The sequence below is a fragment of the Tauraco erythrolophus genome, chromosome Z (assembly GCF_009769465.1).
Source record: "Tauraco erythrolophus isolate bTauEry1 chromosome Z, bTauEry1.pri, whole genome shotgun sequence".
NCBI lineage: Eukaryota > Metazoa > Chordata > Aves > Musophagiformes > Musophagidae > Tauraco > Tauraco erythrolophus.
In genome coordinates, this window is record NC_141496.1 from 10708361 (window position 1) to 10724472 (window position 16112).

The 16112-nt window shown below is 46.9% G+C and overlaps 1 protein-coding gene across 3 annotated transcripts in view; it reads right to left on the minus strand.

The window, feature by feature from the left end:
* The window catches only part of UBAP2 (ubiquitin associated protein 2), a 119781-nt gene extending 104060 nt beyond the window's left edge, over window positions 1-15721 (minus strand). For all 3 annotated transcript variants that reach the window (XM_086630046.1, XM_086630045.1, XM_086630044.1), the window contains exon 1: window positions 15677-15721. The gene's annotated coding sequence lies outside the window, so the exon portion shown is untranslated. The remainder of the gene's footprint in view (window positions 1-15676) is intronic.
* Between the last annotated feature and the right edge of the window lie 391 nt (window positions 15722-16112).

Below are 16112 nucleotides of genomic sequence, written 5' to 3' on the forward strand. Positions count from 1 at the left end.
GGGGGGTTGGAACTAGATGATCTGAGGTCCCTTCCAACCCATATCATTCTATGATTCTATGGTTCTAATTTCTACAACCTCATACATACAACGTGATAGAAAGGTAAAAAAAATGTCCTTCACACAGAATTCAAAACTAAAAGCAGGAATAAAGTCATCCAAGCTACTCTTGTGTGTTTAATATTTAAAAAGAAAAATGAAATCCATCTCTTACTTGTTAGTTTCTTAAGCTTTTTAAGAAGATATCAAAGAAACAAGCTGCTCACGTATTATAGAAACATTGAATGGTTTGGGTTGGAAGGGACCTCAAAGATCATCTAGTTCCCACTCCCCTGCCATGGGCAGGGAAACCCTCCACGACACCAGGTTGCCCAAAGCCTCATGCAGCCTCACCTTGAACACTTCCAGGGATGGAGCACCTATAACTTCTCTGGGCAACCTGTAGAGCCATTGCCCCTTGACCTATCACTACATGCCCTTGGAAAAAGTCCCTCTCCAGCTTTCCCCTAGGCCCCCTTCAGGTACTGGGACACTGCTACAAGACCATCCTGGAGCCTTCTCTTCTCCAAGCTGAACAGCCCCAACTCTCTCAGAGTCTTCACAGGCGAGGTGCTCCAGCCCTCCGATCATCTTCGTGGCCTCCTCTGGACTCACTCCAACAGCTCCATGGCCTTCTTGTGTTGGGGACTCCAGAGCTGAACGTAGGATTCCACGTGGGGTCTCACGAGAGCAGAGTAGAGGGGCAGAATCACCTCCCTCCACCTGCTGGCCATGCTGCTTTGGATGCAGCTCAGGACACGGTTGGCTTTCTGGGCTGCCAGTGCACATTGCCGCTCATGTTGAGCTTCTCATCCACCAGCACTCCCAAGTCCTTTTCCTCAGGGCTGCTCTCAATCCATTCTCCGCCCAGCCTCTACTTGTGCTTGGCATTGCCCCAAGTGCAGGACCTTGCACTTGGCCTTGTTGAACTTCAGGAGGTTCTCACAGGCCCACCTCTCCAGTCTCTCAAGGTCCCTCTGGATGGCATCCCTTCCCTCCAGCGTGTCCACAACACCACACAGCTTGCTGTCATCTGCAAACTTGCTGAGGGTGCACTCAATCCCACTCTCCGTGTCTCCAACAAAGATGTTAAATAGCACTGGCCCCAGTACTGACTCCTGAGGAACATCACTCGTCACTGGTCTCCACGTGGACATTCAATCGTTGACCACAACTCTTTGATTTCGACCATCCAGCCAATTCCTTAGCCACCGAGTGGCCCATCCCTCAAATCCATGTCTCTCCACTTCAGAGACAAGGATGTCCTGTGGGACAGTAGCAAATGCTTTGGACAAGTCCAGGTAGATGATGTCAGTTGCTCTTCCCCTATCCATCAATGCTGTAACTCCATGATAGAAGGCCACCCAATTAGTCAGGCAGGATTTGCCCTTAGTGAAGCCATGTTGGCTGTCACCAATCACCTCCTTATTTTCCATGTGCCTTAGGACAGTTGCCAGGAGGAGCTGCTCCATGATCTTGCCAGCCACAGAGGTGAAACTGACTGGCCTGTAGTTCCCTGGGTCTTCTTTTTTCCCCTTTTTAAAGATGGGGGCTACATTTCCCCTTTTCCAGTCACTGGGAACTTCACCAGATTGCCACGACTTCTGAAATATGATGGATAGTGGCTTAGCAACTTCATCTGCCAGTTCCCTCAGGACCCGCGGATGCACCTTATCAGGTCCCATGGACTTGTCCACCTCCAGGTTCTTAAGATGGTCTCAGACCTGATCTTCTCCTACAATGGGCAGTTCTTCATTCTCCCAGTCTCTGCCTTTGCCTTCTGTGACTTGGGCTGTGCAGCTGGAGCTCTTGCCAGTGAAGACTGAGGCAAAGAAGTCATTGAGAACCTCAGCCTTCTCCGTATTCTGGGAAGCCAGGTCTCCCGTTTCCTTCTGGAGAGGGCCCACATTTTCCCTAGTCCTCCTTTTATCACTGACATACAAGTTTTTCTTGTTACCCTTGATGTCCCTGCCCAGATTTAACTCTATCAGGGCTTTAGCGTTCCTAACCTCATCCTTGGTTACTCGGACAATTTCTCACAATTTTTGTGTCCGAGTTGTGCCAGGAGCTCCTTGTTCATCCATGCAGGCCTCCTGGTCTTCCTACTTGACTTCCTCTTTGTTGGGATGCACCGCTCCTGAGCTTGGAGGAGGTGATCCTTGAATACTAACCAGCTTTCTTGGGCCCCTCTTCCCTCCAGGACTTCATCCCATTTTACTCTTTCTGTCCAATTGCTCAAAGTTTTACTGCACTTAATTCAGCATTTATTTTCTCTTCAATGTAAGTGGGGGAGAATCACCCATAGGCTTCTTCTGAGACCCACAGTTACTGTTCCAGCCCCTAATCTTTATCTTTTCTGCAAGTCTGGACTGACCTAAACATTGTTCAGCTGCCATGTGTTTCCTGTCTCTACTAGGAGGTACTCACTCTCCTCCACCATTTCTTTCCAAGTCAGACCAGCTTATAATAAAACTGAAGAAAAATGCAAAGAATCTTTTTTGTAAAGTTTGCAAAATCTGAATGAGCATGTAAAGTTTTTCTTCAATTCTTTCCTATTAATACATCATTAAGAAATTAATTTTCTCAGAAATGCATTCGCTTATTTTCTTAAAGTTTACATTCTTTTTAAACATATTTTTGTATTCTGCTGGGTTATTCATCACTAAGCTGTACTAACCTAACAGTCCTTTATTCCACAGAGGTATGCCAGGTTTATGTACCATGCAAGGCGATACTAAAATGCCTAAGAGGAGAGTCTGTTTCCTAAAACATCTCAAGAAGGTACTAGTCACCAGTTTATTTTACCATCAGTCTAAAAGACCAAGCAAAATGACGTGACTCACTTTTGAAAGAAAAGGGAGCTGCGCTCTTCACGTCGTAAGTTTCTGAAACAGTTAGCTTATTTATATTAATTGCAGCACCTCACCCTCAGCACACATGTGAATCCTGAGATTGCATCTGGAGCACATATTTTGCTAACTGTGGTGTTCAATTCTAACAGCAGCCTTAAAACACTACAGGTAGCAGCTTTAGAAACCATATTGCACCTATAAAAACCTCACTCAACTAATGGTTTGGTGATGACAATCTTTCAAATCTTTTCGGCAGAAGATGTGCTGTAAAAGTCAATTTTCTCCAAGCAAACCAAAAAGCAGTATGTACACAGAAGTCAAGCAAAGGATGAGCAGGGGATAAACAAGACAAAATATTACAAGTTTTAAAAATCGCATTACAAACTTACGCAACAGCTTTTTAATAACAATAATAATTTTCAGTTATTTACAGAATGTTACGCAAAAATTCTAGCACAAGAGGGGACTGTTAAGCATACTTGCTGTAAAAGCCAAGATGACACTGTAAATAAATCAAGAAACCAATGGCAGGAAAGTTTAAAACGCAGAACAATATAATTTTTTAATGTGTTCTCAACACACAAAGATTGTTTTTCAAGTGGGAAGAGTACACTGCCCAAAACATGGCTTTCTGAAAACTATCAAGAACAACCTCATTCACTAGAATAAAGTAAAACTAAAAATTTTAAAAGGAAAAACGCAACTTGTCGATCTGCATGACTCCTCTGGGAAGAGCAAAAAAGTCCAAGCTGCACACACGGTTAAGGGGGCAGCATTCACCCAAAGCTGTGATCAGCAGAAAGCAACCTGCTAAAAGGCTGTTCCCTGTCTCACCTTCGGGACACTGAAACTTCCAGTTCTGCAGGGGTTTAAGGATGTTTTTTTAAAGCACGCAAGCCTCATCTAAGTAGGTACTGTACTTTTGGTTCCTCCATTTTCTCATGTCTAAAATCCAAAAAACAATGCTTACCAATCCTGGTGCTGTGCCCTAAAAATCTAAGGCAGGAGATGTCAGCATGACCTTAGTTTTAAGATCCCAGAAAAACCCTGCCACAAAGTCTGAGTTTTGGAGATTTATTGTCATGGAAGTTACTGTGAGATCACAACAACATCACAGGAACTTCTTTGTAGGATCAAATGCGAGAGACTGATAGAATGGGATAAAACAGCTCCCAACACACAGCATTTAAGCATTGCTGAGGATACATGCAACTGCTGAGAACAGCAACTTCAAGGATTAGAATTTTTACTTCCACTTATTCATGGAAGTCTATTTGAAGAGCTACAAATACATCCAAGAAAAACATTTTTTGCCAGAGGAAGAAAAAAAGGAAGTAAAAAGCATGTTTAAATAATTATCTCATTTCCAAAGCCAGAGACATAACTTCCCTTAAAACCATTCTAAGTTCTCAAATGTTCTATACACAATGAATAAAACCCAGAAAATTCCCAGAACACAAAGCACCAAGAGTAAGGCCTTCCATATCAGAGACGATCAGTTATATTTTAATGTATATTCTAGTATGCAAGCACATTCGAGAACAAAAACCTCTGTGCAACTGATTTATCCCAATTCTCAACAAATTAAAAAAGGAATAAAATAAAGAGCCCAAGGAACGCAATATGAAGTGAGAAGAAAGACTAGGATTAAACCTGGTGAGTCAAAAAAAAAATAAAAAATCAAGCTTATAAACTAATGTAAACCCACAAAAGGCTGTAATTTTACTTCAGAGGCAACTGAAAAATAAACGTTTATCTGGAACTCACTTGCCAGTAAAGATTTTAACATGACTGAAATACAAGTTGTTGTTTAGAGGTACACTGATGTCAATCTAAAATTCTTACGGTGTAAACAACTATTTCTTCAGTTGAACTCTTCCAGAGCTTTAGTTAGATATCCGACTGCTGTAAAAGACTTTAAGGACTATGTTCCAGAAACATATGATAATGTTTTAGTTAACCCTGAGATCTTTGTAGCTATGATGTTTTGGATTTAAATACAATTGGAAAATATTCAAAGCATCTTCTTTAGTATAAGCTTTTGGGAAGCTTTTGTTTTTCTAAATGGTCTGAAACTTAATAAAATCTTAATTTTATACCATTTTTTTGAAAAGTAAATTGAGGGCATCTTTCCACTTTTTCTTTTAATTAGAAATTCAGGTCATTTTAAAAATACATACAACTTCTGAAAAAGAGGGGTGGCGGCTAAATACTGTAGGTCAGTATTTCAACGAGCTTTGATACATCCCAGAACCTGAACTGCTTGAAAGATCAATTCACAACAAGTCCTCGAAGAGCTAAGCATACCACTTCTTCGAAGCTGGTCTTTAAGATTTCAAGACAGCAGAGCTCCACACTTCTCCAGCCATAGACATCATAACTAGTATAAGTATGACAGAGTCATAATATCCAAACACACATTTTGATAAACCAAACTAGTGTAAAAGTCTATTTTCAGTCTCTTATGAACATCTTCAGCTGAATACGTTCAGGCTTTGACTGTAATAAAATAGGTAGAGTTTAGATATACATTTTAGCAAGGTTTAGCACAGTGTTTGTGTTATGCTTACATGAGGTCGCTTCACCTGGCAGAGAAAGTGAGAAGTCTGAAACTGAGATTTTTTGGGAAATGTAAGAGGTGATAACTGTCCATTCCATTCAACAGGACTAGATGAATCTCTAAACAGAGCTAACTTTCCCCACCATTAGAGTGCCAGAAGAGATAGCTTATTCCCTTCCACTTCAGCATGTCTCCCTTAAAAAAGAACAAAAATATTATCTTAAAAAAACTTCCCCAGTACTTTCACAGCATGCCTGTTCGTACGTAAACTTCTGGGAAAAAAGCGAACTCGTCAATGCTGCACTCCACACACTCATAAGGGCAGAGCAAAACGCATTTACAGGAATACCATGAGAAACGAGAGGCAAAACAATCCCACGACTTCCCAGTTGGCATTACTGAAGTCTCACCGCCACCGCTAACAGACCAACACTGTTTCACAATGCTGCAACGCAGTCGCTGTGTCCAATAATTCACACACAGATTTAATATCCACAAGGGAAGCAGAGAAGAGAGACCTCTTCCTCCTCGCTAAGTATTTCACCAGGGCTCATCACTCCAGGTGTTAGTTTCAGTGCAGTTCATCAAAGCAGGAATTTTGTTTGTTTGTTTGTAAAGGCACACCTAAGGTTCTCTAGCATTAAAGACTTGATTTCTGCTGCTGTGAGCCAGACTCTGGATAACTGGAACAAACAAATCAAAGCAGCAATCTATCGTATCAGAGATGAAGAACACCAAACTCTTCCCCTGTTTTTTCCCCCACCTCAAACCTGCCTTGTAACTACCCTCAAGCCACATTGTCCTTCAGCTCCTTCACAGGCAACTCATTCTGTCCCTCGCCCTCTGCATCCTGCATTAGGACCTCTCTGTTGAGTCAAGGAGAGGACATACCATCAAAAGAACATTCTAACTGATCCTAACTTTTCTCCAATACCATGGAGCAACCAGAAAGTGAGGAAAAGCTGTGCATCAGGCCTTCCATCAGGCTCTGTCAATAAAGGGGACCTACAACCATAAAACCAGTTCCTGGCCACCCACCACTCCTTCATAAAGTCCTGTTCAGGAAAACAATGACAACTCTCGTTTGTTCTCTCCCTCATTCAGTCTCAACCCCAAAGAACTACTTGTTTTTTCTGCTAGATGGAAGAAGCTTTAGTTGCCACAGTATGACTCAACGTTCAAAACCTGCTTGTTCTGGCCTGCAAGGTAAGATGCGTCACTCAGTATGGTTTTGTGCTCCATTTTTGCTTAGATATTAAAATCAACTGGAAAGGGCTGGTTCGGCGGTTTCCTGCCCCGTGTTTTATCACCCTTTATAACAGGTAGGTCATCTCATAACTAGAGAAACACTGAGGATGCCTTCTGTGCCTGACCAACTTGGTGGCCTTTTACGATGGGGTGACAGCATCGGTGGACAAGGGTCGACCAACGGATGTCATCTACCTGCACTTGTGCAAAGCTTTTGACACTGTCCCGCACGACATTCTTCTCTCTAAACTAGAGAGGCATGGGTTTGATGGATGGACCACTCGGTGGATAAGGAATTGGCTCAATGGCCGCACTCAGAGAGTAGTGGTCAACGGCTCGATGTCCAAGTGGAGACCGGTCACGAGTGGCGTCCCTCAGGGGTCCGTGTTGGGCCCGGCCCTCTTCAACATCTTTGTCGGTGACGTGGACAGTGGCATGGAGTGCACCCTCAGCAAGTTCGCTGATGACACCAAGCTGTGTGGTGCCGTCGACACGCTGGAAGGGAGGGATGCCATCCAGAGGGACCTCAACAGGCTGGAGAGGTGGGCCCGTACCAACCTCATGAAGTTTAACCAGGCCAAGGGCAAGGTCCTACATATGGGTCATGGCAATCCCAGGCACAAATACAGACTGGGTGGAGAATGGATCGAGAGCAGCCCTGAGGAGAAGGACTTGGGAGTACTGGTGGACGAGAAGCTCAACATGAGCCGGCAATGTGCTCTTGCGGCCCAGAAGGCCAACCGCGTCCTGGGCTGCATCAAGAGGAGTGTGGCCAGCAGGTCGAGGGAGGTGATTCTCCCCCTCTACTCTGCCCTCGTGAGACCTCACTTGGAGTACTGCGTCCAGTTCTGGAGTCCCCAACATAAGAAGGACATGGACCAGTTGGAGAGGGTCCAGAGGAGGGCCACGAAGATGATAAGAGGGCTGGAGCACCTTTCCTATGAGGACAGGCTGAAAGAGTTGGGGCTGTTCAGCCTGGAGAAGAGGAGGCTCCGGGGTGACCTTATAGCGGTCTTCCAGTACCTCAAGGGGGCCTACAAGAAAGATGGGGAGAGGCTGTTCAGGAGGGCCAGTTGTGATAGGACAAGGGGTAATGGTTTTAAAATAGAAGGAGGTAGATTCAGGTTGGATATTAGGAAAAAATTTTTTACCATGAGAGTTGTAGAACACTGGAACAGGTTGCCCAGAGACGTGGTGGATGCTCCATCCCTGGAGACGTTCAAGGCCCGGTTGGATGAGGCCCTGAGCAACCTGATCTAGTTGGAGATATCCCTGTTCCTTGCAGGGAGGTTGGACTAGATGACCTTTGAGGGTCCCTTCCAGCCCTAACGATTCTATGATTCTATGTTGATCAGTTATTTTAATGGATTTGTTCATTGAGAAGAAATATAAAAGTTACATATTTTTGCTTTCCTCTCTCCCATGACTGAAGCACTCAAAAGCGCTCCCTAGCAATCCACAGAGCCAGCAAGGGAGATAAATCATATGAAAATTTGAGGTAAGTTTCCTAGCAGAAACTAAATCTCAGTGACGTTTCATTTCAGAGGACTGTACTAAAAGAGCCACCCCAGCAATTCTCAGATTCAATATCCCTAACTAAGAGGTAATTTTAAACATCTAACTTTATTTTAACTTTTGTCTACAGTTGTGGGGGTCCTGGGGATTTGAGGTAAGAGGGATGGATTTGCAAGAATAGGAAAAATCATAGAATCATTGAATGGTCTGGGTTGGAAGGAACCTCAAAGATCATCAACTTCCAACACCCTTGCCATGGGCAGGGAAACCCTCCACTACAACAGGTTGCCCAAAGCCTCATCCAGCCTGGCCTTGAACACTTCCAGGGATGGGGCATCTAAAACTTCTCTACGCAACCTGGTCCAGTGCCTCATTCATCACTCTCAATGTAAAAGATTTCTTCCTTATATCCGATCTAAATCTCCCCTCTTTCAGTTTAAATCCATTGCCCCTTGTCCTATCACTACACACCCTTGTAAAAAGTCCCTCTCCAGCTTTCCTGTAGGCCCCCTTTAGGTACTGGAAGGCTGCTATAAGATCACCCTGGAGCCTTCTCTTCTCCAGGCTGAACAGCCCCAACTCTCTCAGCCTGTCTTCATAGCAGAGGTGCTCCAGCCCTCCGATCATCTTCAGGGCCCTCCTCTGGACTTGCTCCAACAGCTCCATGGCCTTCTTGTGCTGGGGACTCCACAGCTGAACAAAGGATTCCACGTGGGGTCTCACGAGCGCCGAGTAGAAGGGCAGAATCACCTCCCTCCACCTGCTGGCCACACTTCTTTGTTGGCTTTCTGGGCTGCCCGTGCACATTGCCGGCTCATGTTGAGCTTCTCATCCACCAGCACTCCCAAGTCCTTTTCCTCAGGGTTGCTCTCAATCCATTCTCCGCCCAGCCTCTACTTGTGCTTGGCATTGCCCCGACCCACGTGCAGGACCTTGCACTTGGCCTTGTTGAACTTCAGGAGGTTCTCACAGGCCCACCTCTCCAGGTCCCTCTGGATGGCATCCCTTCCCTCCAGCGTGTCCACAACACCACACAGCTCGGTGTCATCTGCAAACTTGCTGAGGGTGCACTCGATCCCACTCTCCATGTCACCAACAAAGATGTTAAATAGCACTGGCCCCAGTACTGACCCCTGAGGAACACCACTCATCACAGGCCTCCACTCGGACATCAAACCGTTGACCTGAGCTCTTTGAGTGCGACCATCCAGCCAATTCCTTATCCATTGCGTGGTCCATCCCTCAAATCCATGTCTTTCCATTTTAGAGACAAGATGTTGTGTGAGACAGTATCAAACGTTGATCCAGTTCCCCTCTAATTTAACCAGGACTTGTGTAATTCTGCAAAGTTCTGGCTTTATTCTCATTAAAAAGTACTTTTTAAAATATTTTTATGCATATAGCTTCATAAAATTAATTCCTCAGCATGCAGAAGTACAATAAGACTTCAGCCTAAATGCTGTATGTATATTAAACCATCAGTCACAATCCACGCAGTTCCTAGACAGAACATATACAGCACTTGTGCAATTCTATCACTATCAGACAATCAAATGTTTGACCTGTTTCTTCCCTCGCAGAACTACTGAATGACAGTCTTCAGTTCAGACAGAGCCAAGACAGGCACCTACTCCTTATCTGCAAGCACAGAAACTATTCAGATTTGAAATATGCATCTTACTGCATTATCACAGCACCTTCTCTAAACACATATCCCAAAGCCACCCACCTCTCCACCTATCAAGACTCATGAATTACTGCTACCACCACCTCTACTAAATTCAATCCTTAATCCACCTCCTTCTCAAAGGCATGTAAGAACATATGGCCTTGAGTTGGCCTGAAGGACTACAGATTTCACTATGCCAAGTAGTTTAACCTAAAGAAGTAGAAAGCTTTGCAAAGGGTGTCTCATCAAGGTACATAAACAGCTGAAGGGAAGGTGCGCAGACAGAGCCAGGCTCTTTCCAGCAGTGCTCAGCGACAGGACCAGACACAATGGGCACACACAGAAACACAGGAGGCTCTATCTGAACAACAAGAAATGCCTTTTCACTGTGAGGGTGACTGAGCACCAGCATAGGTTGTCCAGTGGAGTCTCCACCCTTGGAAACCTTCAAAAGCTGTCCAGACACAGTCCTGGAAAACCTGCTGTAGGTGGCCCTTCGTAAGCAGAGGGAGAAAAGATGACCTCCCGAGGTCCCTGCCAACCTCAGCCAGTCTGTGATTAAGTAAAGAAAAAAGGGAAGGAAGTCCTATAACAGAAATGCTGTTATCAAGAATAGCCCACGAGCTTCATCAGGGACAACTCTTAAGCTCTGGCATTTCTGCTCTGACAGTCACATAAAGAAAATCAAGAGAACGTCTATCTTCAATTAAATCAGGTAGGGCAAAAGTCACTGGGACTTTATTTCCAACAACATGTCCTATTACATCAACTGGTAAACAATGAAAACTGGAGTATAGGCATAAAGCTGCAAGGAGTTTCACACTTGCAGTCACAACAGAGAACTATTCGAGAAAGCTAATGAGCATTTTTCCTTAATACACAAAGAAAAGTTCCTGTGTCTCATGGTTAGCCCGGTCGGCCACTAAACACCATGCAGCTGCTCCCTCACAAGGCTGGGAAGTGCAGTACTGCTCCTCCTCATCACATTCAGTCACCCAAAGTTAACTTCAGTAACTTAAATCCCTCTTACATCAGTCTCAAACTGGATCACAAGTCAGTGATCTGAAGAACGTGTGACTGAAAGCTGAAACAAAAGCCCAGTAACAGAAGACATCTGTCCCTTGGAGTACAACCCACCAAAAGCAGAATTTCTCACATACAAGATATTATGTACAGTCCAATAGCAGAGCAAGGTTTGGCACCGGGATCCCTTTCAGATTCACGCTGCTGAAACTGCATCTAAAACAACATGCAAGTTGGAAAATCAAGGAAGAATGTAAACGCAGAAAGGAAAAAAAAAATAAATCAGCAACAGCATTCAAACGCAGGGAAAGAAGGACAATGTGATAATATGAGATATTGGTCAAGGTTTACCATAAAATAGTCATGATCCAGTTAACGTTTAAAACCAAATAGAAAGAGAAAACAAAAAAACTTTCAGAATTTTCATTATGATTTACATCCACCATCCTCAAAACGTTTAATAAAACAAATACAGTAGAAAAAAATATTTTGTTCTCTCCACTCAAGAGCAATCGCAATATGGTCTCCAAAGCATCATCCGACTCCCAGGAACAGCATTTTAGTCGAAAGAAATACAACTGAAATGTTCTAGATGAAATCTATGCCACACACAACAAAACTGCAACAAGACTTCCTCTCTCCACAGCTAACCATTAAAAATATTCAGGAATATGACCATGGCTACTGAACTCAAATTTTACACCTTCAACCACAGGGCTCCCTAACAGACTAAGACAGACTTTATTTCCCCCCAATTAAGCCGGGATAAAAAAAGTGCAAGCTGATGATTCAAATCTGGAGGTTAAAAGAGTATTTTGTGTTTTCTTCATTTAACTTTGGATTCAAATATTAAATCATTCTGTAACGCAAATTCTGTTGAACCTGCATCTTCTGCAGATCTAGAACAAACTGTGTTTCCTGTATGATAAAGTGAAAAAACAAAACTATGAATTCACCATAGGACTTCACAGACTTCAGACAAACCTTATGTCTCGAGAAAGATCAAAGCTCTCTCAATATGGCAAACATTTCATTGTTTTTAATGCAAAATGCTACACTCAGCCAGGTTAAGGACTCTTCCAAGACAATCTGTTGGAAGACTGATTTCAGAAGCTGGGAGAGAGAGGGAAAAAAGCTTGGTAAGTTTACCTTCAAAAGAAACCACAGTATCTTGCAGCTTTCACAAAGACAGATGGACAAAAAAAAAAAAAAAAAATTCAGGAGAATTGAAAGTAGAAACAGCTCCATCCAAGGGAACTGCAAAGGTATTCAAATAACCTATCTTAGAAGTTTTACAATCTAGAGAGAACGTAAGTAAAACAATACGCTGAGCAAAATAGTTATCATGTAGCAGGCTGAGCAAGCCATGAGATCTTGGGCATCAGACTGTCATCTCTGATCTATCTGTCTGTAGTCACTGTTTACTCTTTGCAGCATTCAGAAGTAGTGGTGGACAAAGGGCCAACGGCATCACACCTGCGAATGGACTGACGGCGGAGCCTCAGGTGAGCAGGGAGCTCTGACGAGCTGCCAGCTCAGATGGCCAAAACTAAAGAGCATGGACTTCCATCTCAGAGCAAAACAGAGAGACGCTTTGTACCATTTTTGTAAAACATGAACCTCCAGTAACTGCAAAGGAGCTACTTCACAATCTTTCATTCTGGCTCCCGCTTTAACGAATGCAACCTGTTTAGGGAGGTTGAATGAAAAACAGTACAAGTCCAAATGAGAACTTCTCTGAAAAGCAGAGAGGACGCAATGAGTTACAAATGAGCAGATTGTATCAGAAAAAAACAAAAAAAAACAAACAATGCAACAAAAGCTCCAACACAGTAACAGCACCGAAGGGGATATTACTTGTATTTCCTCCAGCACTTTCCATTCAACAGTTCTGAAGTATACAAATACACCACCAAGCTTCTTTAATCTGTCATGTCATAAAGGGGACAAGTCACTTGGCTTCTCTTCTACCAAGGTCATCCAAGGCTGTTGCAAACTCAAGGAATTGTGAGTGAACATTACTATTAATAGTCGTGTTATCAATACTAATTATTAACAGACTATTAACAGTTTATGATACGTACCTTTCTCAAGCACTATTAATCAGCACACAATTATGCTACGATCAGTATCACCAGGGGTCACCAGCAACAAACACAGAATGCCATTTTTTGGTATGTTTTATGACAAAAGCACCACTCAAAACAAAAGACCATGGAAGAAATATAAAGCATGAAAAATCTGCTTCTAAGTTCTAAAATGGTAGCTTAAAAACGGGAAGAATTAAAAAAGTTGGAAAAACAACAGGTTGTGCTAACAGACAAGATTTCTTTGTTGGGCTTTCCCTTAGCTTCATTACATTTCAGTGGTGAGCCTGTAACTCCAAAGTCCCCTCGAATGGTCAAATTCTTTTGCAAGTCATGGCACCAGAAGCTTTTCTGAGCACTGGCCAAAACAAGGCAAGTGAAACAGCCTAAATTTCTGAATTTCCACGTGTTCCTTTTTATTACTATAAACACTTTTCCAATGAAATATGCTAATAAAACTGCAACTAAACCAAAGCAGAATAGAGCTTGCCTGATTCCCACTCCTCCCTCCCCCCTTTATGTTACCAAGATTGCTGAGGTTATAAACACAAAAGCTAGCTCGTTTTCCACACTACGCATCAAAATTGGTTTACACCAGTTAGTCCAGTTCCTCCATGTAAGCCTCCAGGACTCCCAAAACATCATTAATGCTGCAGAGTGATTTAGCCTTACTTCCTTTCAAGTCACCTAGTGGAGGGTTAAAAATAAATTCTTTAAGCAAGTTGGGTCAAACCACCACAGAGAGATTGGGCCCAGGTATAAATACTGAGTCAGCCAGGTGGGAATCCAGACCCAGATTCCCCTAGAGAGCATGACACAACCACGGGAATTGCTGGAAGGGCCTGGTAAATACTAAAAAAGCAAAGCCTGAGAAGGCTGAGTCGTTGCTGTTTGTTGTGAAGGGCTCCATTTCAATGGCAAGCACTGCTCTTCCAGGCCTGCACATCCTCTCCCTCCCTCCCCTTCACACACACCCAGCTCCAATTTCTCTCCTTGAAAAAAACAGCTGCTCTCATGCCAGGACAGACCCTCTACTTCACCAGCCACTGCCGCCCCGGAGGCTGTGGCCTTGATCTGCTGCTGTGAGATAAGCACTCAAGCATTTACTCAAACTGAGATGACAAGGGACCGATTGCTCCTTGGTAGCTAGAGAAGAGCTTCCCCTCGCATCGCTCCACACCAAACCCGAGGTTTCTGTTCCACACGGCTGTGTGCTCCTTTGCACACACCACCAAGAAGGCTCTGCACATCCATGTGCCTGATGTTAACACATCTGCAAGCGAGAAGCTCCAAACCAGGTTTACCCTGAGCGGCTCCCAGGTGGCATTCAACAGCACTGCAGGCGTTCCAGCACGTATTTTTAAATCTGTTTCACATCACAGGGTTCAGATCGTTGCCATCAGGCTCGAAGGTGCACCAGGCCCCTTTCCACACCCAGTTTCTTGCAGAAGGGTTTCTACCAGTTCACTTTCCCGCTGTAATTTTCTTCAGCAACGACAGCAAACACAGGAGAGCTTTCTTCCTCAGTTTTAGATGCAACACAAGCCCACCCAAAAGCAAAGCCCTGCCCTGAGTTCCAACTCCCAGCAAGCACACACAACCAGGGGTGAGGAAGGACTAGGCAAAGCAGGTTAAGGGAGACAACAGTTCATTCACCGCCATGTCCTCAAGTAACCCACTGTTGCTGCCGAGATGCTATTGTCAGTGAATTCCGTGGCTACGACCGCGACACGGATGCCCTACCGACTCCCCACCAGCGAGGGAGCACCCGGGAAGGACGGGCGAAAACAACATGGAGGTAAAGCCCCACGGAAGGCACAGATCGGTAGTTATTCACACAGCCGTTCCCCCCGGGGTTGCCAGGCCTCCTTTGGCCCGACTCGACATGAGGAAGGGGCCCGCAGGCACGCAGCTCCCTCCGCCAGCCCCGCTCCGCCTCGGAGGGGTCCGGCTGCACGCCCCTTCCTCACGGCCCGCGGAGAAGCAGAACCCGCCGGGTGAGAGCCTCCCAGCTGTAAGGGGGCGAACACAAGGCGGACGGGCCGCGGGACCCGCTCCCGCGAAGGGAAACGGCTGCAAAGCTGACCCGCCTCTCCCCGCACCCACCGGCGGCCGGGCGCGCTCCCCCTTCCCACACGAGCCCGGACCGGAGACGGGCGGGAGCTGCCCGCAACCGCGGCCTGCTCGGCGGCCCCTGCCCGTGCCCCCGGCGGGGAGGAGGGGGCCGGCAATCCGGGGCAGGGCGAAGCTCCCCCCGGGCGGCCGCCGGCAGAAGTAGGGCAGAGCCGCCGCCCCCCGGCCCCTCGGCGGCGGGGAAGGAAGGGGCGGCGGGGAAGGGAAGGGGCGGCGGGGAAGGGAAGGGGCGGCGGGCCCGGCGGGGAGGGCGGCCCCGGCAGACGCCGCCGCCGCCGCCGCCGCCGGACAAAAGCTGCCGGCGGGACGCGGTAGCCCGCCCCGCCACCGGCCCGTCCCGGCTCCTCCGCTCGCCGCGGCCCGCCGCCGGACCGGCGGGCGGGGGAGGGGCGACGGGCCTGCCCCGGGCGCGCGCGGGTCCGCCACCCCCCTCCCTCCCCCCCCCTCACCGCCGTGCGCGCGGGGGGGGCGGCGGGGGAGGGGGACGCTCTGCCTCCCCCGACCCCCCTCCCCGCGGGCGCGCGCGGCCCCGGCCCCCCCCGCGCGGTACCTGCCCAATGTGCTCACAAAGCAGCAGCAGCAGCGGCGCCCACCACCGTCACGTGACCGCCCCGCGCCTCGCTCTCTTCCCCCCTCCGCCTCCTCCGCCTCCTCCTCCACGCGCGCGCGAGGCCGCTCCCCCGCCACGTGACGCGCGTGCGTAACGCGACGCGCCGCGCTGTGACGTAACGCGGCGCGGCGCACCGCCCCACCCGCTCGCCGCGCGACTCGCCCTTCGCGCGGCGGCAGCGCGCGCCCGCTGGCCCTTCCGCCCGCCCCGGCAGTGCGTGCGTGCGTGTGTGCGTGCGTGCGCGCGGCGCGGGAAGCCGGCCTCTTCCCCCGTCACGTGACGCAGAAGGGGCCGCCCCTCGCTGAGGGGAGGTGGCGCGGCGGCCGCCTCCGCCCAGGGCCGTGGGGCCTTCCGGCTCCGGGTGGCGCGAGCGCGG